This window comes from Aotus nancymaae, unplaced genomic scaffold (assembly GCF_030222135.1).
Source record: "Aotus nancymaae isolate 86718 unplaced genomic scaffold, 86718_ANA_hifiasm-v0.15.2.pri h1tg000067l, whole genome shotgun sequence".
NCBI lineage: Eukaryota > Metazoa > Chordata > Mammalia > Primates > Aotidae > Aotus > Aotus nancymaae.
Window position 1 is genome coordinate 33,187,800 of NW_026988482.1, and position 23,705 is coordinate 33,211,504.

Consider the following 23,705-nt stretch of genomic DNA (forward strand, 5'->3'; position numbering starts at 1 on the left):
GGTGGGAAGCGCCAACAGCCCTTTCATTGCCAGTGAACTTGGACACTGCCTCTGCTGCCAGCCAAGCTGTATATACGCTTAGGTAAGTTATTATAACACAAAAGTGTTGCAGGGAACTAACAACTCTCTGGGCCGGTGGCGCAGGGTAAAATAATTTACCAGGACAGTTGTAGGTAAAGACGGGCTGATTTATTGGAGACAGTAGGAAAATACGTTGCAAGGAGGCAGCGGGCAGCCTGCCTGAGAGAAGCCAGCTGCAAAGAGACAAAGGCTGGCTGGAGATTTTCTAGGATGGTGCTGACACGGTGTGCTGAAGAGGGCTGTGGCAGCACCACGACACGAAGGTTGCAGTGAGCTCACCTGCAGGTGTCTGGTGACAGCTGGGCGCAGGAGGATGGTGAGTTATTTATTTGCACAGGAGGGCTGCGTCCTGGACCACAAGGAAGCAGACTTGTAGCTCATCTGCTTTCCCCTTTTGCTTTCCCCAGTCTCACCAGCCTGACTCCCTTTCCCTTATCAGGACTCCACAAAAAGCTTATTTCTCATTTCTCTCATTTAGTTATAAAAATAATACGGTCCCATCATGAAAACTTTGGAAGAAAACAAATGCGTAAAGGAAACAAATCAGGCAAGTACAGTTTCCCTTGGGGCCAGCTGTTAGTGTCTTGGGTTATTTCCTTTCCCTGGTTATGTCGTACGGCTCTTCCCACGCATTCAGCTTGGTATCCTCCTCTTTTCACTGTGGTTACAGCTGGGGCATCTCTCTGGGTCATTAAAAACTTGTAGATGTGATTTCTTAATGGCTGCACATGATCACATGTCACAAAGCACCATCTCCACCTCCCCTCCTCAATTCCTGGGCGCTAGGTTTCTGGGTGTGTGTGTATTTACAAACACACTACAATGACTCTTTACAGGCATATCTTGTGACCTTTGTGCACCTCTTTTTCCTTCTTTTTAGAAATGGCCTCTAAATCGATAAAAATTTTAAAATGGGACCCATAATTCCAGTCTTGCCACCTCGCAAGGTTTTATGAGGCCTAAATGAGGAAACAGATATCAAGGTGCTTTGAAAACCACGGAGAAAAGAGCCACCCAAATGCAAGGCCAGATTTTGAGCACTACCTGTTTAAGACAGGAGTGTGTGTGTGTGTGTGTGTGTGTGTTCCTCAACAGTTGGGAGATAGATGAGGGTGGAACTAGGAATAATAGCCACACCAGCATTCAACATTTACAGAGCATTTACTACCTGCTGGGCACTCTATTAAACTAGACACATTCATGATCTTAATTCGTTCTAACAACCACATCGAGGGGGAGTACTGTTATTACCTAGAGCTTACAAATGGGGAAACTGAGGCACAGAGCAGTTAAGCAATTTGCTTGTGGGAACCCTGCTTTCAAGTGGGAAGTCATAGAGGGACATTCACACACACACACACACACACACACCCTTTCACACCCTTTCCCTGGCAGCTGCAGGCGTCAGCGATGAGGGCTCCAGAACTCTGCAGTAGAAGTTTCTCTGGAGCCCCAGAGCACCCAAGATCTCCAGCATTTCCTGAAATGATGTACTGCTCTTTACTGAGCGTAGTCTGGTGTTCCTGGCAGGCAGACAAACTAGTCTGAAGATTATTTCCCTAGAGCTGGGTAGTTTCTGAATGAGAATGCCTTGTTCAAAGGGAAAAGCCCAGAGGAGAAAAAGCCCACCCCCGGCAAGTCTGAGACAAAATGGCAGAACAGAGTCACTGTGTGTGTATGTGAGTGTGTGTGCCTGCGGGGTGTACCAAGTGTGGGTACCCTGAGATGTGTGTCTGGGTGTGTGTATGCATGTGTGTATACACAGGAGTACACAGATGTGAGTGCCTGTATAGGCTCTATAAGCTGTATTTGGCCTCCTGGGTGCCCAAAGACAGAAGAGTTGGCTCACCAATGGGATAAGTGACTGTTGCATTGATTTTTCTAGTTCGAATCTTTGAGAGAAACTAGACCAGGCCCTGGGCAGAGATTTCTTTACATTCTCTTCAGCATCAAATCGGCAGCATTTTTCACAGCTGCTACAGGCCTTGATTAAAGAAAGGAAGCCAGGTGTGCTCAGAAGCCGAGGGAGAAAGGTACAAAGCATGACTACACTAAGAGTACCAGCAAGAAGCGACCAACAATTTACAGTTTCCCTCGTCTTGGTAATTGACCAGATCCAATGTGGCCACATGTGCTTTGTGGTCTGATCGCTTTGTAATGAAATCAGTGCCTTGGCGTGAGAGATGAAGTTGAGTATAAAATACTAATTGAGTTAAAAATTTCCCTTGCAAGCATTAATAATTTATTCTTCCATTCATTTATTTTCTTTTTATTTGTTTATTTTTTATTATACTTTAAGTTCTGGGATACATGTGCAGAACGTGCAGGTTTGTTACATAGATATACACATACCATGGTGGTTTGCTACACCCATCAACCCATCATCTACATTAGGTATTTCTCCTAATGCTATCCCTCCCCTAGTCCCCCACCCTCTGATAGGCCCCAGTATGTGATGTTCCTCTCCCTGTATCCATGTGTCCTCATTGTTCAGTAGCCACTTATGAGTGAGAACATGTGGTGTTTGGTTTTCTGTTCCTGTCTTAGTTTGCTGAGAATGATGGTTTCTGGCTTCATCCATGTCCCTGCAAAGGACATAAACTCATCCATTTTTATGGCTGCATAGTATTCCATGGTGCATATGTGCCACATTTTCTTTATCCAGTCTATCATTGATGGGCATTTGGGTTGGTTCCAAGTCTTTCGTACTGTGAATAGTGCTGCAATAAACATACGTGTGCATGTGTCTTTATAGTAGAATAGTTTATAATCCCTTGGGTATATACCCTGTAATGGGATTGCTGGGTTGAATGGTATTTCTGGTTCTAGATGCTTAAGGAATCAACAGACTGTCTTCCACAATGGTTGAACTAATTTACACTCCTATCAATGGTGTAAAAGTGTTTCTATTTCTCCACATCCTCTCCAGCATCTGTTGTTTCCTGACTTTTTAATGATCGCCATTCTAACTGACGTGAGATGGTATCTCATTGTGGTTTTGATTTGCATTTATCTAATGACAAGTGATAATGAGCTTTTTTTCATATGTTTGTGGGCTGCATAAATGTCTTCTTTTGAGAAGTGTCTGTTCATGTCCTTCATCCACTTTTTGAGGTGGTTGTTGGTTTTTTTTCTTGTATATTTGTTTAAGTTCTTTGTAGATTCTGGGTATTAGCCCTTTGTCAGATGGATAGATTGCAAAAATGTTCTCCCATTCTGTATGTTGCCTGTTCACTCTGATGACAGTTTCTTTTGCTGTGCAGAAGCTCTTTAGATCCCATTTGTTAATTTTGGCTTTTGTTCCCATTGTTTTCGGTGTTTTAGTTATGAAGTCTTTGCCCATGCCTATGTCCTTAATGGTGTTGACCAGGTTTTCTTCTAAGGGTTTTATGCTTTTAGGTCTTATGTTTAAGTCTTTAATCCATCTTGAGTTAATTTTTATATAAGATGTAAGGAAGGGGTTTAGTTTCAGTTTTCTGCATATGGCTAGCCAGTTTTCCCAATATCACATATTAAACATGGAATCCTTTCCCCATTGCTTGTTTTTGTCAGGTTTGTCAAAGATCAGATGGTTGTAGATGTGTGGTATTATTCCTGAGGCCTCTATTCTGTTCCATTGGTCTATATATCTGTTTTGGCACACCAGTACCATGCTGTTTTGGTTACTGTAGCCTTATAGTATAGTTTAAAGTCAGGTAGCATAATGCCTCCAGCTTTGTTCTCTTTGCTTAGGATTGTCTTGGCTATACAGGCTCTTTTTTGCTTTCCTATGAAATTTAAAGTAGTTTTTTCTAATTCTGCGAAGAATGTCGACAGTAGCTTGATGGGGATAGCATTGAATCTATAAATTACTTTGGACAGAATGGCCATTTTCATGATATTGATTCTTCCTATCCATGAGCATGGAATGTTTTTCCATTTGTTTGTGTCCTCTCTTATTTCCTTGAGCAGTGGTTTGTAGTTCGCCTTGAAGAGTTCCTTCACATCCCTTGTAAGTTGTATTCCTAGGTACTTTTTTCTCTTGTAGCAATTGTGAATGGGAGTTCACTCATGATTTGGCTCTTTGTCTATTATTGGTGTATAGGAATGCTTGTGATTTTTGCACATTCATTTTGTATCCTGAGACTTTGCTGAAGTTTCATATCAGCTTAAAGAGATTTTGGGCTGAGACAATGGGGTTTTCTAAATATACAATCATGTCCTCTGCAAACAGAGACAATTGACTTCTTCTCTTCTTATTTGAATACCCTTTATTTCTTTCTCTTGCCTGATTGCTCTGGCCAGAACTTCCAATACTATGTTGAATAGGAGTGGTGAGAGAGGGCATCCTTGTCTTATGCCAGTTTTCAAAGAGAATGCTTCCAGTTTTTGTCCATCAGCATGATTTTGACTGTGTGTTTGTCATAAATAACTCTTATTATTTTGAGCTATGTTCCATCAATATCTAGTTTATTGAGAGTTTTTAGCATGGAGGGATGTTGCATTTTATTAAAGGCCTTTTCTGCAATTATTGAGGTAATCATGAGGTTTTTGTCATTGGTTCTGTTTATGTGATGGATTATGTTGATTGATTTGCGTATATTGAACCAGGCTTGCATCTGAGGGGTCATGGTGGATAAGCTTTTTGATGTGTGGCTCAATTCAGTTTGCCAGTATTTTATTGAGGATTTTCACATCGATGTTCATTGGGGATATTGGCCTAAAATTTTCTTTTTTTGTTGTGTCTCTAACAGGTTTTGGTCTCAGGATGATGCTGGCCTCATAAAATGAGTTAGGAAAGAGTCCTTTTTCTATTGTTTGGAATAGTTTCAGAAGGGATGGTACCAACTCCTCTTTGTACCTCTGGTAGAATTCAGCTGTGGACCCATCTGGTCCTGGGATTTTTTTGGTTGGTAGGCTATTAATTACTGCATCAATTTTAGAACTTGTTATTGGTCTATTCAGGGATTTGACTTCTTCCTGATTTAGTCTTGAGAGGGTGTATGTGTCCAGGAATTTATCCATTCCTTCTAGATTTTCTAGTTTATTTATGTAGGGGTGTTTATAGTATTCTCTGATGGTAGTTTGTATTTCTGCGGGATCAGTGGTGATATCCCCTTTATCATTTTTATTGTGTCTATTTGATTCTTCTCTCTTTCTTCTTTATTAGTCTGGCTAACAGTCTATCTATTTTGTTCATCTTTTCAAACAACCAGCTCCTGGATTTTTTGAAGGGTCTTTCGTGTCTCTATCTCCTTCAGTTCTGCTCTGATCTTAGTTATTTCATGTCTTCTGCTAGCCTTTGAATTTGTTTGCTCTCGCATCTCCAGTTTTTTAAATTGTGATGTTAGGGTGTTGATTTTAGATCTTTCCTTTCTCCCATGGGCATTTAGTGCTATAAATTTCCCTTTGAACACTGCTTTGGCTGTGTGCCAGAGATTCTGGTAGGTTGTGTCTTTGTTCTCATTGGTTTCAAAGAACTTATTCATTTCTGCTTTAATTTTCTTATTTACCCAGTGGTCATTCAGGAGCAGGTTGTTCAGTTTCCATGTAGTTGTGCAGTTTTGAGTGAGTTTCTTAATCCTGACTTCTAATTTGATTGCACTGTGATCTGAGAGACTGTTTGTTATGATTTCTGTTCTTTTGCATTTGCTGAGGAGTGCTTTATTCTCATTTATGTGGTTAATTTTAGAATAAGTGCAATATGGTACTGAGAAGAATGCATATTCTGTTGATTTGGGGTGGGGAGTTCTATAGGTGTCCATTAGGTCCACTTGGTCCAGAGCTGAGTTCAAGTCATGAATATCCTTGTTAATTTTCTGTCTTGTAGATCTGTCTGACAGTGGGGTGTTAAAGTCTCCCACTATTATTATGTGGGAGTCTAAACCTCTTTGTAGGTCTCTGAGAACTTGCTTTATGAATCTGGGTCCTCCTGTATTGGGTGCATATGTATTTAGAACAGTTAGCTCTTCTTGTTGCATTGATCCCTTTACCATTATGTAACGCCCTTCTTTGTCTTTTTTTATCTCTGTTGATTTAAAGTCTGTTTTATCAGAGACTAGGATTGCAATCCCTTCTTTTTTTTTTGCTTTCCATTTGCTTGGCAAATATTCCTTCATCCCTTTATTTTGAGCCTATGTGTGTCTTTGCACATGAGATGGGTCTCCTGAATATAGCACAACAATGGGTCTTGACTCTTTATTCAATTTGCCAGTCTGTGTCTTTTAATTGAGGCATTTAGCCCATTTACATTTAAGGTTAATATTGTTATGTGTGAATTTGATCCTGTCATTATGATGCTGCTGGTTATTTTGCCCATTATTTGATGCAGTTTCTTCACAGTGTCAATGGTCTTTATAATTTCGTATGTTTTTGCAGTGGCTGGTACTGGTTGTTCCTTTCCATGTTCAGTGCTTCCTTCAGGAGCTCTTGTAAGGCAGGCCTGGTGGTGACAAAATCTCTCAGCATTTGCTTGTCTGTAAAGTATTTTATTTCTCCTTCACTTGTGAATCTTAGTTTGACTGGATATGAAATTCTAGGTTGAAAATTCTTTTCTTTAAGAAAAGAATATTTGCCCCCACTCTCTTCTGGCTTATAGGATTTCTGCTGAGAGATCCACTGTTAGTCTGATGGGCTTCCCTTTGTGGGTAACCTGACCTTTCTTTCTGGCTGCCCTTAACATTTTTTCCTTTATTTCAATCTTGGTGAATCTGAGGATTATGTGTCTTGGGGTTGCCTTTCTTGAGGAATATCTTCATGGTGTTCTCTGTATTTCCTGAATTTGAATGTTGGCCTGTATTGGTTGGGAAAGTTCTCCTGGATGATATCCTGAAGCGTGTTTTCCAACTTGGTTTCATTCTCCTCATCACTTTCAGGTACACCAATCAGTCGCAGGTTTGGACTTTTCACTTAGTCCCATATTGCTTGGAGGTTTTGCTCGTTTCTTTCCTTTCTTTTTTCCTCCAATCTTGTCTTCACACTTTATTTCATTAAATTGATCTTCAATTTCTGATATCCTTTCTTCCACTTGACTGATTCAGCCATTGATTCTTGTGTATGCTTCACAAAGTTCTTGTGCTGTGTTTTTCAGCTCCATCAGGTCATTTATGTTCTTCTCTAAACTGGTTAGTTAGCAATTTCTCTAACCTTTTATCAAGATTCTTAGCTTCTTTGGATTGTGTTAGAAACATGCTCCTTTAGCTTGGAGGAGTTTGTTATTACCCACCTACTGAAACCTACTTCTGTCAATTCGTCAAACTCATTCTCTGTCCAGTTTTGTTCCCTTGCTGGTAAGGAGTTGTGTTCCTTTGGAGGAGAAGAGGTGTTCTGGTGTTTTGGAATTTTCAACTTTTTGGTGCTGATTTTTCCTCATCTTTGCGGATTTAGCTACCTTTTGTCTTTGATGTTGGTGAGCTTTGGATGGATTTTCTTGTGGACGTCCTTTTGGTTGACGTTGATTCTATTATTTTCTGTTCGTTTGTTCTCCTTCTAGCAGTTAGGCCCCTCTGCTGCAGGTATGCTGGAGTTTGCTAGAGGTCCACTCCAGATCCTGTTTGTCTGTATCCCCCATGGAGGCTGCAGAACAGTAAAGATTGCTGCCTGTTTCTTCTTCTGGAAGCTTCGGCCAGATGCCAGCCAGAGCTCTCCTGTATGAGGTGTCTGTTGACCCCTGCTGGGAGGTGTCGCCCAATCAGGAGTCATGGACAGCAGGGATCCACTTGAGGAGGCAGTCTGTCCCTTGGCAGAGTTCGAGTTCTGTGCTGGGATATCCGCTACTTTATTCAGATTCTGCAGGCAGGAATGTTTAAGTCGGCTGCAGCTGTGCCCACAGCTGCCTTTTACCCCAGGTGTTCTGTCCCAGGGAGATGGGAGTTTGATCTATAAGCCCCTGACTGGGTACCTCAGTTGGAAATGCTGCCTTTCTTTTAGAGATGCCCAGCTGAGACAGGAGGAATCTAGAGAGAGAGGCAGTCTGGCTACAGCTGGTTTGCCGAGCTGCGGTGGGCTCTGCCCAGATCCAATTTCCCTGCAGCTCTGTTTACACTGTGAGAAGAAAACCGCCTACTCAAGCCTCAGTAATGGCGGACGCCCCCTCCCTCCACCAAGCTCAAGCATCCCAGGTGGACTTCAGACTACTGCGCTAGCATTGAGAATTTCAAGCCAGTGGATCTTAGCTTGCTGAACTCTGTAGGGGTGGGATCCGCTGAGCTAGACCACTTGGCTCCCTGGCTTCAGCCCTCTTTCCAGGGGAGTGAATGGTTCTGTTTCGCTTGAGCTCCAGGTACCAGTGAGGTATGAAAACAAAACTCCTGCAGCTAGCTCAGTGTCTGCCCAAACGACCACACAGTTTTGTGCTTGAAACCGAGGACCCTGGTGGCATAGGCACTGGAGGGAAGCTCCTGGTCTGTGGGTTGTGAAGACTGTGGGAAAAGCATAGTATCTAGGTCGGAGTGCACAGTTCCTCAGGGCAGAGTCTCTCATGGCTTCCCTTGGCTAGGGGAGGAAGTTCCCCCACCCTTGTGCTTCCTGGGTGAGGTGATACCCCACTCTGCTTTGGCTCACCTTCCGTGTGATGCACCCTCTGTCTAACCAGTCCTAATGAGATAAGCCAGGTACTTCAGTTGGAAATGCAGAAATCACCCGACTTCTGCATTGATCTTTCTGGGAGCTGCATGCAGACTGGAGCTGTTCCTATTTGGCCATCTTGCCCAGGTTCCCCCATTCTCTCAATTTTAAGGTGAGCTGATTAGCAACTGTAATTCCGTCTTCAATTTTAATTCTCTTTTGTCATGTAACCATTTCATAATATTTGGAGTGGGAAAATTGTTTCAGATGTTTTAATAATTATGAAAGTAATACTTGTTCACGGTAAAATATTCAGAACAGTGCAGAGTTATATGAAATATCTATTTAAATGCTCATCTTTACCCACTCTTGAAGATGAACCACTGTTCATAATTTCTAAGTATTTTTCTAGAATTTTCTATGCATTCACAAGCATATATATGTGCTTCTCTCTTGTTCTTTGTCTTTCCCTTTCTGTTTTTCTCTGTTTCTCGCTCCCTTTTTCCTTGCTAGCCAAGCAGCCATTCATCAATTGGCATGAATTTTACTCTTTCCCATGGGTATAAGAAATGTCATATTTCTTTATTTTTCTAAATCAAGTTAAATTTCACTCCAAACCTCCACTTGTCAGAGTGGTGAGAACTTCAGCATCTACCATAATTTAACTTCAGTGCCAACCATAAATTCTGGAGTTCCTCTCATCCTTCCTAAGGCTGCCAAAAAAATGGGGGTGGGGGAGCAGCTTAGTGATGTTGGGGAAACGGGATTGATATCTCCTTTTCTTTCCACATAGTCACACATTTTAAAATAGTATCGCAGGAATGGTTCTGATGAAAACAATGTAAAGAAACAAACCCACATAGAGATGAAAGACTGCAGGAGATGCAGCAAACTGTCAACAACGGCTGTTTCCTGGAGGAGGAGTTATGGCGATTTTAACTTTCTCCCTTTTCTACAGTTAACAAATGTCACTTTGGAATCATCATAATAAAGTTCAGGATAAATACTCTGTGTGGCTTCTCCACCTGCCTTTCCTTTTGGTTGCATGTTTGCCCGGCTTCCCAGGGGCAAGCCCCCCTCTGGCATGGGCACAAGTTTAATAATGCTGGGAAATCCTCGGGATGTGAACCAGAGGCAGCTCCTCCTGCGTCATCACTGCTTTCCTAGGTTTAAGAAAGTGTCTGGGTGAGGCAAGGATTTAGAGATCCTCGAAGAAAGCCTTTATGGGCACCTCATAGCATTTCTTTTTATTGGGGTTCACAGTTGTTGTTCTTTTGTTCTAACAGGGAATACTTGCCTTCCCTGGCTTCCAGGCAGTTGGGCTGGCTGGAATATACCCTCTTTCCCTGGCTTCTACAGTGACTTAGGGGAGGCAGAGGCCAACCAAGGTGGGTGACCTGGAATTTCCCTCCCAGGAGCCAGGCTCTGAGTGGGTGGGCCAGCCAGGCATGTGGGCTGGTGCGTCTTCTCCCAGGGGCAGCCTGAGGGTGGGAGCAGCTCAGAGAACACAGACATTGAGCACATTTAGGGTCTGAAAGGGCACCTGGGAGTTTCCTTATGCAGGTTGTGTCCAGGCAGCTTTGGAGTGGGGCAGGGAAGGCTGATACTCTGGTTTAACCAAGCCTTATGGCATTCCTCTGTCCAGCTGTTCATCAACAAATACTTAATGAATACCTTTTCTGGGCCATAAATCAGGCTGGGTTCTGTGGATACGGTGAAAAGCCGGAGTAGACCCACTTCCTGACGCAGGTCGGGGCGGATGTCGTCAGAGCGACGCTGCCATTTGTTTCCTCTTGCCTGTGTTGCCTTTTTTTTTTTTTGGCTGTCACTCATGCTTAGAATATAGTAGGAGCTCAATAAAATGTGTGAAAAGAATGAAAAATGTGTTTCCTGCTAGATGGAGGAATCAGTCCATCCCTAAAGAAATCTGAAAATCAAATGAAATGAAGAATTGTATTTATGATTCTCACAGATCATCACGTCATCATCTCATCTTCATTATCATCATCGTCATCATGGCTATGGACGAGGCTGTTGGTTTCTTCATGTTTCCCTGTCACACTCACATTTCATCGTCACTAAGATGCCTGGGAGGAAGCCAGCGTCACCCATCACTTCAGCATGCATGTGGTCTGGTTGCCTGTGTTCAAATCCCGGCTCCTGCTCTGGGCAGCAGTGTGAGTTTGCTTGGGCAAGTCATTTCATTTCTCTGAGCTCCAGTGTCCTCTGTAGAATGAGGCTGTTAAGAGAGATGTCCCATTGGGTTGACGTGAGAATGAAATGAGAAGATGCATATCCAGTGTGCAGCAGGGGGCAGGGCTCGGGGGGGCTGCTTCCGCCTTTTCAACTGCTCTTTCCCTGTGCTCCCATTCACTTTACTGCCCTCCTCCTTTGCAAGAGGTCCTGACATGTGTGGAGGGCTTGCTGCCTCAGCGGTGGGTCCCCATCTTTAGGGCTGTGGAGGGTGCTGGAACAGGACTCACACAGGGAGCAGCAAAGGGAACACCATGACTGATACTGTTCTCCTTCCTCATCCAGACCCAAGGAGGCCCAGAGTTGGGCTGGCTGGTGACCAGACCAGGGACAGGGTGACGTCCAGGATCAGTGTCTTACTACACCCTCCCAACCTCACTGAGAGCAAAACCCAGGTCAGAAATCACCCCTTCAGACCCTTTCAGTGTGAGAAACCATACCCCTCCACTCCCCCAGGACTTTGTGGGTACCCTGAGGCTTGCTCTTAACCCACTGATTGTCCTCTATCTGTCTCCACCAGTGGTGGTCTGATAAATGTTTGTCAATGAACTCTCTAGAAAAAAAATGTATACATATCTGTACATACATAAGTGGGTTACGTTTTACTGATACCGAGGGTATGTAGCAAACACACATCTTAAAATTTAAATAATAATAAGATATGCAATACCCATTGTAAATTCCATGCAGCCAGTTGGCCTATAGCATACTTTCACTCATTTTTGCCAGCTTCTTGAATTAGCCAACCTGTAGTTGCAGTTAACTGTGATTTCACAAAAGTAGACTGTGAATACATAGTTGCTTAGTTTCCTATTTAGTGGAGAGGTCTCTCAGGTCATCAAATGAATGAGTGTAGTTCTGTCATGAACATTGGTTGATGTTTCCATTTAAATTAATGAATAAGATGAAAGTGAAACAATGAAGACACAGTCAAAACTCCACTCAATCGCAGTGACATGAATGACTTCTTTGCTGAATCAGATAACAATTTTTGAATACTGGAAGAATATTTCCTTTTTTTTTCCATTCACAATGTAATGCCCACAGACATACCTTAATGTTTAATCTGCATTATTAACATTTTCTCTAACCCTTTCTTAAGTCTAGGGTTTAGACAACCACAAAGCAAGAAATCAAGCTCAAACTTATAATGTTTGTCAATTTTCATGGTGTAAATGCACATGCTGTGACTAATTTCAAGCTACCCTTGTGAAATCACTAACGTGTAGCTGGGAAGACATGCACAGTAGCACACCACTATGTGATATTTCTTCCATACAGATACACTATATGTAAATAACTTCAAGAGCACAGGTAATAGTAAAAGGTAGAAAAATAATTGGGAGTGGATGGATTTTTAGTATTACTTTTTTTGATTTTTTTTGAGACCCAATCTCACTCTGTCACCAGGCTGGAGTGCAATGGTGTGATCACAGCTCACTGCAGCCTTGACTTCCCAGGCTCAAGTGATCCTCCCACCTTAACCTCCTGAGTGACTGGAACCACAGGCATGCACCACCACACCCAGAAAAATTTTTAAATTTTTTGTAGAGGTGGGGTCTCCATATGTTGACCAGGCTGGTCTTGAAATCCTGGGTTCAAGCGATCCTCCCACCTTGGCCTCCCAAAGTGCTGGGATTACAAGTATGAGCCACTGTGCTTGGCCGACCTTTGTTTTTAATATAATGTGTTTACTTGTAAGTTAAAATAATTTAACTTTTAATGATGAGTGTGTTTAGCAACTGGATCACAAGATTCCCAAAAATTTAACAATTGGCTCTTGCAAGCTGGTATGAACTGACTCCAGCACACCACTGAGGCTCTCCCCAGTCTGATTGAAACCTCCAGCTGGGCAGGTCTTTATCCTTCTCTGGTCACATGTTTAGTGCAGCACCTGCCACTCTGGTAGCCTTCCATAAATATGTGCTAATGAAGGAATGACTTATGTTACCTGTGTGCCATCTGTCCTCCTAGTCTTTAAGCTCCTTGAAAGAAGGACCAGGTTATAGTTATCTTTGAGTTCTTAGGACACCCAGGGCCTGGCACATAGTAGATGTTCAATAAGTTGATGAATGACCGAGTTTACACCCTATGGAGTATCTGAAATGCTTTGTCTGGGAGCAGAAGTGAATTGCAAGTGCCACAAGTAAGATGTTACAAAGGGTGGGACATGATGAATCAAAGGGTGGGCAAGTAATGCATCTCCGGTTGCTATTTCTGTCCCATTCTTCCCTGGGATCAGCTCATGTCACTGCCTGCATTAGTTATCTATTGCTGCCTAACAAATCACCACCCTCCTAATGGTTTAAAACAACACAGTCTTATTATCTCACAGCTTCTGTGGGCCAGGAGTCCAGGTGCACCTTAACTAGGCCTTCTGCTTGGTGCCTCACAAGGCTGCAATCAAAGCATTCATTTGGTGGCATTCTCATCTGGAGGCTTGACTGGGGAATAATTCACTCCCAAGTTCATTTGTGCTGTGGTGTGACTGAGGGTGTCACACATTCCTGTGGGTGTATGACTGAGGCCCTCGGATGTCTGCTCGCTGTTGGCTGGAGGTTGCTTCAGGTCCTGGAGGCAGTGACCCTAGTTCCCTGCTGTGGAGACTTCCTCAGCACTGCTGCTTACTTCACCAGGCCAGCAAAGATAATCTCTCTCCCCTCGGGAAGGGCGTAATCTCTCTTCTAAGGGCATTCACTGGATTAAGTCAGACCCACTGAGGATAATCTCTCTTTTGATGAACTCACAAACTGATTTGGGCCAGTCAGCAAAATCCCTTCATGTTTGCTATATTCTATTGGCTAGAAGGAAGTCACAGTTTCTACCCACACTCAGGGGAAGGGATTATACTGGATGTGAACACCAAGTGGCAGAGATCCCTGGAGGTCACCTGAGGGTCTTCTGGCCACACTGCTTTGTATCCCTGTCCCCACCCTACCACACAGTATATGTAGCTTTAGCTCTTGAGTTGAGTCAGCCAGTGACCCTGGCATTCTCTCACTTCAGGACATTTTCTCTTCCCCTTGTTGAGGTGGTTGATCTCTATAATTTTGGTATTTATCTCATGCTGATGTCGGATGTGGGAGGAGCCAAGCGGTTCTCTTGGTGCCAAGATGTTTGGTAAACCTACATCCTTTTGTACTTATGGAGCAGGTGCTGAGTGCCCTATGACATCAAGAGGCTTCAGAGAAAAAGAAGAAATCGCCAAAACAAACACCCCAAGCTTAGGAGTTAAGGTCAGAGTGCCAGGTAGACTCCTCCCCTTGATTTTACCTGGAGTGCCATGGTGATGAGAGGGGGTTTTGGAATGACGCAATGCAATGGGAAAGTGGGCTCACTGACTTACATGGATCTTTGAAGTGCACTCCAGTATCAGGAAGGCAGGGAATGTCCATCGTCTTATTTCCATGGGGCCACTGGGAAGGCCTCCTGGTATCAGTGAAATTGTCCATAACGTGAATTCAATTTGTTTGAATTTTTAAAATAGCAAAATGCTCCAACCTTAAGGAAGTCCAAACCTGAAAAGCAGGGTCCTGGTATCACTCACAACTACAAAACTGGGGAGTTTGCCTCTTCATCCATTTCCACAGTAAATACTTCTTGATCTCCAACTGTGTGGGAGGTATCCGCAATAGAATAGAAAACAAACTGACCTGGGGGGGGGTTCCCACTCCAGGAGGAAACCAACAAGGAATTATGCAACAAGAGTATTACCCAGTGTGAAAGAGCTTTGAAGGAGACCAGGTAAAAAAAGGAGAAAATCATATAGGGGGTGCTACTTTAGACGGCATAGTCTGGGGAAGTCTTTAAGAGGAGAGCCATTGAAGTTGAGACCTGAACAATGAGAAGACACCAACCGTTCTAGGAGGAGGGACTCCAGGAGTGTGCAGGTCCCAGAGCAGGAGAGTGGGTGGTGTGGTTGGGCACCACGAGTGAGGGGAGCAGGACCGCACGATGTAGAAATATTTAGAACATAGGATGGAGAGCATGCGATGGATTGGAAATGGAAGATGAGAGGAAAGTGAGTATCATGAATGACTCTTCGATTTTTACTTGAGAAACTGAGTGGAGCCAGGGACGGAGACCCTGCACATCCCCCCACAACCTTCCTGTGGTGTGAACCCTTGGTACACTGGTATCCCATAATTCACTGGGACACAGGCTCCCCACTTCTTCCACAAAAAGCCCCGGTTCACAGCGTTTGTTGATTCCATGCTGTAAATACTCACCACAGCCAACTTCAAACCGTAAATCCGTTCTCAAAAATCCTGAAGAGGTAGCAATCCGATCTTGTGAGCCAGCAGCTGGCAGCCAGAGCAAAACAAACCAGCACAGGGTCTCAGCACATCCTCTCCTGGGAGCGATTCACCAGGTGGTGGCTTTGCGGTCCCAGAGAGCTCCTTCTCTTCCTTGTCACCTCTCTGCCTCTGTTTCTTCTTATTTTCCTGCAGGCACCTCAGGTGGCAGCCGCAATGAAAAACATACTGTCTCACTGCTGACTGCTCTCAGGGAGCTGTTCCCTAGGTTTAACGACAATTGTCTAATTACGTCTTAGGAGCTCATTCCAGAAAAAGCTGGTAGACAAATTAGTGCAATTAACTGGTCTTTGTAAAGCATTTAAGAAAACTCAGACTGTCACAGAAGCCTTAATCTAGAGAGCATGTCGAGGGGAACCTGTTGTGAATGAAAAGAAGTGGGGAGGAACTGCAGCCCAGGACTCAGCAAAGAGTCTGGACCAAGCAGCCCTGTTCACGTGGATTCCCTTGGACAATGCTCTTTTAGAGTTCCAGCACTTTGGGAGGTTGAGGCAGGTGGATCACCTGAGGTTAGGAGTTCGAGACCAGCCTGACCAACAAGGAGAAACTCTGTCTCTACTAAAAATAGAAAATTAGCTGGGCATGGTGGCATACGCCTGTAATCCCAGCTACTTGGGAGGCTGAGTCAGGAGAATCACTTGAACCCGGGAGGTGGAGGTTGTGGTGAGCCAAGATCATGCCATTGCACTCCACCCTGGGCAACAAGAGAGAACTCCATCTCAAAAAAAAAAAAAAAAAGAACCTCAGCCTCAATGTGTTCCGTGTTAGACTCATCAGCACTTCCCTCGAAACAGCTTCTCTTAGGATTTTCCCATTCCCATGGAGGCCACTGCCATTATTCCAGGCTCTCAAGCTCACAACCTGGGAGGCAAATGTGACCCAGCCCTCTCTCTTGTCCCTTGCATTAAAATCAGTAGATTCTGATAGATTTCAAGTTGTGGCATTTCTCACACCTGCTTCTTTATAGTCATCCTCATCATCATGCTCAGGTCTTAGAGTCTCCAGCATCTGTCACCTGGTCTATCTCCCTGTCTAACCCATTCTTTGAGACAGAGCAGCCCAGACTCCCTTCCTGGCCTGCAGGGCCCTGGCAGGCACCCACGCTTCTGGCTTTATCTCATGCCACCAGCCCCCGGTGTTCTTGCTCCAGCCAGGAGAGGCATCCCCCTCCTCCAAGGTGCCATGTTCTCTTTTGCTTTTGTATTTTTGTTTTTTCCTGCAAGGAACATGTTTTCCTATTGGATTAGTTAGGATCAGGTAGGTTATCTGGTAGTAAAAAAATGCCCAAATCTCAGTGACTTAACACAGTATGGTTTGTGTCTCACTCTTGTGAGGTACAATGTGGATTGAGTGGGTCCTTCTCCAGGTGGCTACTTCTCCAGCCAAGGTCACTGCTGCAAAGGAAAAAAGGTTGGAGGAGGCACCTGGACCTTAACAGGATTAGCCTGGGAGCGGTACCTCTTTCACTCAGCCAGAATTGGTCATGTGGTCCTACTATAACTGTAGGGGAGGCTGGGTAATGTGGAGGAGCATGTGGAATGCTGGGTGGGCACTGCTGCTAGGTGCCATGTAGTTCCCCTCTTCTAACCCATCTTTCAGATCTCTGTGAGAAGTCATTTCCTCCAGGAAGTCCTCCCAGCCCCCAGCACTGGTTTCAAGTTTTCTCCTACGTGCGTTCTGTGCATACCCTCACCCTGAGCGGTCTGGCTGGCTGCTGGTCCCCTGCTCGTCCGGGGGCTCTGCGAAAGCAGGGACCAGGTTTGTCTCCTGCTCGAGGATGCCTCCCCTCAGTACTCATCATGGTGCCTGCCACACCACAGGGCCCAGTGAAGCCTCCTTGAGTGGATGGCCATTCCCTACCCTGGCCTTCAGGGCTCTCTAGCGTCTGGACAAACACCACTGCTTCTCCTTGCCCCTTCGCACCCAGTTGCTCTGGATTTTAGGCATTTTATGTATAGTACGATGGGAAGCTTTTGGACTTTTGGTGGGACAGCTCCAAATCTGATCACCAGTTTTGGTGTTTACTTGTTACAGGGCCCTAGGCAAGTTACTTTGCTGCATTGTGCCTCAGTTTCCTCATCTGTCAAGTGGATTCCATTAGACCTATTTAATTGTGCAGATTCAATGAAAAAATGCTCTTAAAATGCACTATTATAGAACATGGCAAATATCATACTTTGTTGATTCTCAAGTGCATTTTCTTTTCTTCACCTTTTAACATATCTGAAATTGGGAAGCATCTTACCCTAACTATTAAAAGAGCACAGTGTTATTGTTCAATTAGTAGTTTTTATGTTTTCTCAGTGGGATATAATTGTGTGTCTTATATTCCATGACATATGAATTAATAAGTGATCATTAATTACTATTATTTTGCCCATATAAATGACTTCCACCTCTGATGAATTTTAATTTGCAGACACTTCTCCTGCCCCTCCAACCTTTTTGATTGAAATGAATGTGAAAATTCAAGACCAGGATGCCTTCCTTTTCACACCTCATAAGGGAATAGGTCTTGTAAGTTTTGCCTATGTCTTCTCATCCAAGAGGCCCCTGTGCTCCTGTCTCATGCACATTTTCTCTCCTTCTTCTACCTGGGATATTCATAAAAATTACTTTACTAAAATTAATCTCATCTAATTTTTGAGTGCTGACGATGTGCCGGGCACTATGCTATGCCCTTACTTGTACATTTCATGAATCCCTACCACCTATGAGAAAAGCATTATTTCTAAGACGAGGAGACTGAGGCACAGAGAGGTTTGGTAACAGATGAAAAGACACACAGCCAGCAAATGGAGGACCTGGGATTAACTGGGCTCTTTCTGATGGGAGATCACACTAAACAGCCTCCGCTATATGTTTTGCTTTGCCTTTGGGGTGTTTATAACACAGGGAGCACCACACAGCAGGTGATCAAAATATCCTTGCTAGTGAATGGAAGAGGCCACTTGGTTAGGCACTTGGGTACTGTTAGCCATGTACTCAGTTCTTATTCTCCTGATGAATGCTGTATTACATTCCTCTGATCTTTGCCCCAAGAGAAAGATTCTATTGCTTTCTTTACAGTCCTTGCCTTTCCCAAAGCCATCCTGCTCAAACATTCCCACTGTTATCTTTTGAATAAGTCCCCGCCCACCGCTTGTGTATGATCACATCATATCTCAGCCACTCCGCTCTGTGCAACCCATCCAGCTGTCTCAGAAGCATCTCCGTGACAGCAGCTGGTGTTACTGGATGCTTGCCCAATAGCACAATAAAGGGAAGAGTACGCTGTGAGTTTCTGAAAATACCGAAACATACCATTCACGGCCCCCCACTGCAACATGTGCCCGTTGCTGCCTCTGAAAGTCAGACTGATGCAGCCCCCAGGACTGCTGAGAAGGTAGATTTTCTTATCTGTGACCTCTTGACATGCACATGTGAGCAAGCCATGAGCAGGGAGAAGGTGCTTACAGAGCTGGGGAGATGGTGCCAGATTATTTCCTTGGGTGGCAAGAGGACCATGTGGGGGTGTTGGTGCATTTGTTAAAATGTGGCCTCCAATGCCAAGTCTAATGGGGGCTCAAATGAAACCCAATCCCTTGCAAGTGGCTTTGGCTTAGTACAGATGAGGTCTTGGGGAAAAAGGAAATAGAGGGGATGAACACTGAAAAATATCTTTGCTGTGAATGATGGGAGCAAGGTGGTGAAGGTACCATAGGTGACAGTCCCAGGGCTTTAGGTCACACTGGGGCTGGAGCCCTGAATGATCTGTTGCCTGAACATGCTGTGGGATTCAGTCTGTGACTCCACTGGCCAAATCTCTGGGCCTGAGCAGAGGCAGCACTGAACTCACCTTCTCTTCTGCTAGGCCTTGCTTTCCTCACTTGCTTCTTGGTCTTCCCTAGCCATTTCCACAGGCAGGTTCTGTAGGGGAAAGGTAGCTGTGGTAGGTCCTTGGAGCAGTGTGTGTGTTTAGCGTTGACTGAGGCCTCCTGCTCTAGGCTGAGCCTCGTGAGTTCATAATTTAGGGCTCAAGAGGGAATGTGCCTCCTACTCTCTGTTCCTGATTCCCAGAGGTGTTCCTGTGGAAGCCAGACAAACTCTGGAAGATACAGAGAGAGTTGCTGGAGCTGCTGGGGAGGTGGGAGAGAATGGAGAGAATGAGATGGACTTTGGGTTCCTGCAAACTCTGACCTCCTATTTATCCATCTGTCAGTCAGTCCACCCACGGATGGCCTTTCATCAATCTGCTGTGGAGATGAGTGTTCCCTGCCTCCCCTTCCTTGCTGGGTGTTGCCTTTGACTACTCTGATTTGCCTCCTTTACGTTTGATACCATCCCTTTCTCCTATCCAAGGTAGGTTCTGTGGTTACCATTCCAGTTCTCAGAGCGTTTGTCATGTGCAATCTGGCAAAGAGTTAGAGAGATGGCTGGAGAAGAAAGGGAGAAAGAAATAGCTGGAAAGGCTGAGTTGAAATCAGATACAAAGGGCTGGAGGTGAGGATGGAGGTAGGAGAGAGGAAAAAATTCCTTGAGGTCAGTGGTGGAGGTTGGGGCAGCGTAGTGCAGAGAAGCTGCTGCTGGGTGTGACAAAATTAAGGAGAAGAACAGAGAGGACTCGAGGGATGTTAACTGGCTCCTTTTTCATGTTTCCTGAGAAACTCAAGTAAAAATTGGAATTCTTTTAAAGTTTTCTTTTAGAGAATGGACTACACTTATTTGAACATGGCTGCAGAGACTGGGCCAGGGAGGCCCCTGAATCTATCAGGGTTATAAAGCATTCATTGCCTCAACCATGCCAGACTCTGTGCTAAGGACTGAGGGAACAAATATGAGTAAGAGGTGATTTATGCCCTGGAGGAGCTCATGGAATGCAACGATTCTGTGAGGCTGTCATTCTAAGATTGTAATATTTCAGAATTCCATTCTGCTGAAATTCTCAACTCCAACACGTGGGCTGAGAAGTATACTTCCAGCACTTGAGTTGGGGTGGTGAGGGGCAGAATATCTTGGCAAAGACAGTCTGTGTCTCTTCTTCTTGATTCTCTTAGGAAGGGCCTGGTCTCTTGGTAGGTTCTAGGACCAAAGACCAGTTGCCTTTGGGAATGTCCCTATCTGCCAGCTTGGAAGACACATTTTTCTGAACAAAAAGCTTGGCGTGGTAGACTCATCGCCCTGGCTCCATTTCTGGTCTTTGTCCAGCTTTGTTCTCACTCTTGGCCACCCTCCTGCCTTTCTAAGCAAACTTGGGCACTAGAGTAGTGCTTCAAATGCGTTGCACAGGCCAACTGTGGCCTAAATCCCCGAAGAGAGCCATGTAGATTCATTGACTAGGCTCCATATTCAAAGTCTCTGTTGAAGGGTAATGGCTTGTTAGCTTAACCAAGCCAGGACCTTGATAAGCAATGTTGTTCAGTGGAAATACCGATTGAGGGAATATCCCAATCAGAAAGCTTATGCATATACAGCTCACCGCAGCCTCGGTCTTCTGGGCTCAGGTGATCCCTCCACCTCAGACTCCTGAGTAGCTAGGACTACAGGCACCCACCACCATGACTGGTATTTTTTGTAGGGACAGGTAAAGCGGGAAAATTGGTTCCAGAGGCAGGGAACATAAGGCTGATTTACGCTTCAGCTATAACAGGAAATATCCACTCCATAGCGGATACACCGAGTAAATGACTTTGTAACTTTACTTCATCCTCTTCATTTACATAGGGCGTACCCCAAGCAGAGGGTATTTAAACTCACAGCAACTCTGTAATGGGCCTCTCAAGCCCCTATGCTCAGGCCCTGCTCCCACACTGTGGAGTGTACTTTCATTTTCAATAAATCCCTTCATTCCTTCCTTGCTTTGTGCATTTTGTCCAATTATTTGTTCAAGGTGCCAAGAACCTGGACATCTTCCATTGTTAACATGGGGTTTTGCCATGTTGCCCAGGCTGGACTTCAACTCCTGGGTTTAAGTGATCCACCTGCCTTGACCTCCCAAAGTGCTAGGATTACAGGAGTGAGCCACTGTGCTGACCTCTTGTGAGTCTTTATTTCTTAGGGATCAGGAAAATTGGGTGAGATCTCAGCAGATGGGTAAACAGGACCTAATTGAATGAATATACCAATTATCTCTTTTTGCTTAACATTAGCTTCTTTTATTATTCTTTAACTGTCACTCATCCGTCAGTATCTTGGTTTACCTTTTTTCCTCTAATGTAGACAGTATAGACATGTGTATCCAACACTGGTTTGCTTTGGACTGCCATTCATCAGCATTGATGACCTCGGAATTTATAAGTGTCTTAGCCATTAATAGAAACAATAATAAAATAGCCAGCCATGATATCTGATTAGCACTTTGTGGTTGATATACTATCTTCATTTCCATCTCTGTGAGGCAGGAAGCACTGTAGCCTGGTGATTAGGAGGATAAGTATTTGGGAGAGAGACCTGGGACCAAATCTCAGCATGACTCCTGGCCAGTCACGGGATTCAGGGCATTATTTAACTTTCTCATCAGCATTTAGGGCTGGGGACTAAATAATCTATGTTTAGCCTATGCCTGGTGCATGGTTGATGATCAATATACAGCAACTTATTAGGATCAGTATTCCTGTTTTACAGATAAGGTATAGAAAAGAAGGACTTGCCCAAAGTTGTACACTTCCATTCCTGGGTTCTAGTCTTCATATGAGGCTGTCTGGCATTATTCCATAAGGACGGGCACCAGTGTATCCTGAAGCTTGAAGTATCTCCCCATAGAAGAAGTGAGCCCACACCAATGTACTGGGGATTACCTTTTCATGTTCCCCCAAAGGGATGAAATACAGTGTAGTGTGATGCATAGAGTTTGCCTCTTCCAGCCTCTGGGCAGTAGAGCATCACCCCCATCTCCTGCCTGGCTGATGACGGGGATCCTATCCTTTATACCATCGCTGGAAATGAGTCCTTTTGCCTCCAGTTCTACTTTTGCCAATGTGAACCCCGAAAATTTGAGACAGGTCTCAGTTAATTTAGAAAGTTTATTTTGCCAAGGTTCAATATAAGCGCCATGACACAGCCTCAGGAAGTCCTGAGGACATGTGCCCAAGGTGGTCAGGGTACAGCTTGGTTTTATACATTTTGGAGAGACATGACATCAATCAATATATGTAAGAAGTATATTGGTCTGTCCAGAAAGGCAAGGACAACTTGAAGCAAAGAGGGTCTTCCAAGTCACAGGTAGGTCAGAGACAAATGGTTGCCTTCATTTGAGTTTCTGATAAGCCTTTTCAAAGGAGGCAATCAGAATAAGTGTCCATCTCAGTGAGCAGAAGGGTGACTTTAAATAGAATGGCAGGCAAGTTTGCCCTGAGCAGCTCCCAGCTTGACTTTTCCCTTTAGCTTAGTAATTTTAAGGCCCCAAGATTTTCCTTTCACACAGAAACAAATGTTTGCGAGGTTGCTTTTCATAGAGCCGGACGGTTTTCAGGTTATAGGGAATAATGATTGCCAAATACATTTCTGTCCTAGTTTCCTTATGCCAAGCCTGCGTTTTATTGCTGGGTGTACTTTCTTCACATGGTCCACCTTTATCAGGAGTTGGGTTATTCAGATTTTCACAAGTACTTATCTTTCTGCCCTGGGTGCCAATGTGCACCTTTGTTTATGGAGCTGAAGCAGAACTAGGTAGGAGGGAATTAGAGATGTTTGGACAAGAGGTGGGTTTCATTGTGGCCGTTTTTTAAAAGGCTGAATACTTCCTGAGGAATGGGAGGCTTCAAAGGCCTGGTGTTCTGGCTAAAAACAGTAGGGAAACTTCCAGGCTTTTCTGTGGGCTGCTGAGAAAATGCCAATGCACTAAGCTACTCCTGTCACCTCTCTCCCTCCCTCTGCCCTTCACCATTGCAGGGATCCCACCCTGGGTCCAAGGTCTCTGATGCAAACTCATTTTATTGTATATTTGAGGGTCTGACCACCACTGATTTCTCCTCTCTAGCTAGGAAGATCCTAGACGGTGTCTTCTTCCTATAGAAGGCTGTTTCATCTACATTGAAAATCTGTTGTTTGGTGTACTCACCTTCGTCAGAGGCATGTGAACCAGAGAAACTCCATCTTAAACAGGAGCTGGGTAAAATGAAGCTGAGATCTACTGGGCTGCATTCCCAGACGGTTAAGGCATTCTAAGTCACAGGAAGAAATGGGAGGTCAGCACAAAATACAGGTCATAAAGACCTTGCTAATAAAACATCATTGCAGTAAAGAAGCCAGCCAAAACCCACCCAAACCAAAATGGCCACGAGAGTGACCTCTGATTGTCCTCACTGCTACACCCCCACCAGCGCCATGACAGTTTACAAATGCCAGGGCAACGTCAGGAAGTTACCCTATATGGTCCAGAAGGGGGAGGCATGAATAATCCACCCCTTGTTTAGCAGATCATTAAGAAATAACCATAAAAATGGGCAACCAGCAGCCCGTGGGCTGCTCTGTCTATGGAGTAGCCACTTTTTTATTCCTTTAATTTCTTTAATAAACTTGCTTTCACTTTGC

General features: G+C 44.4%; 1 long non-coding RNA gene across 2 annotated transcripts; it reads left to right on the forward strand.

Annotated features, from left to right (window-relative positions):
- The first annotated feature begins 9 nt into the window (after positions 1–9).
- Positions 10–11,315, forward strand: LOC105724303 (uncharacterized). Of its 2 annotated transcripts, none has more exons than XR_001109005.1 (3): positions 10–82; positions 10,598–10,802; positions 11,164–11,315. It is a non-coding gene; the product is annotated as an uncharacterized LOC105724303 (long non-coding RNA). The 2 variants fall into 2 exon arrangements; XR_010338911.1 differs by lacking the exon at positions 10–82 and adding an exon at positions 9,924–10,013.
- Positions 11,316–23,705: the final 12,390 nt, after the last annotated feature.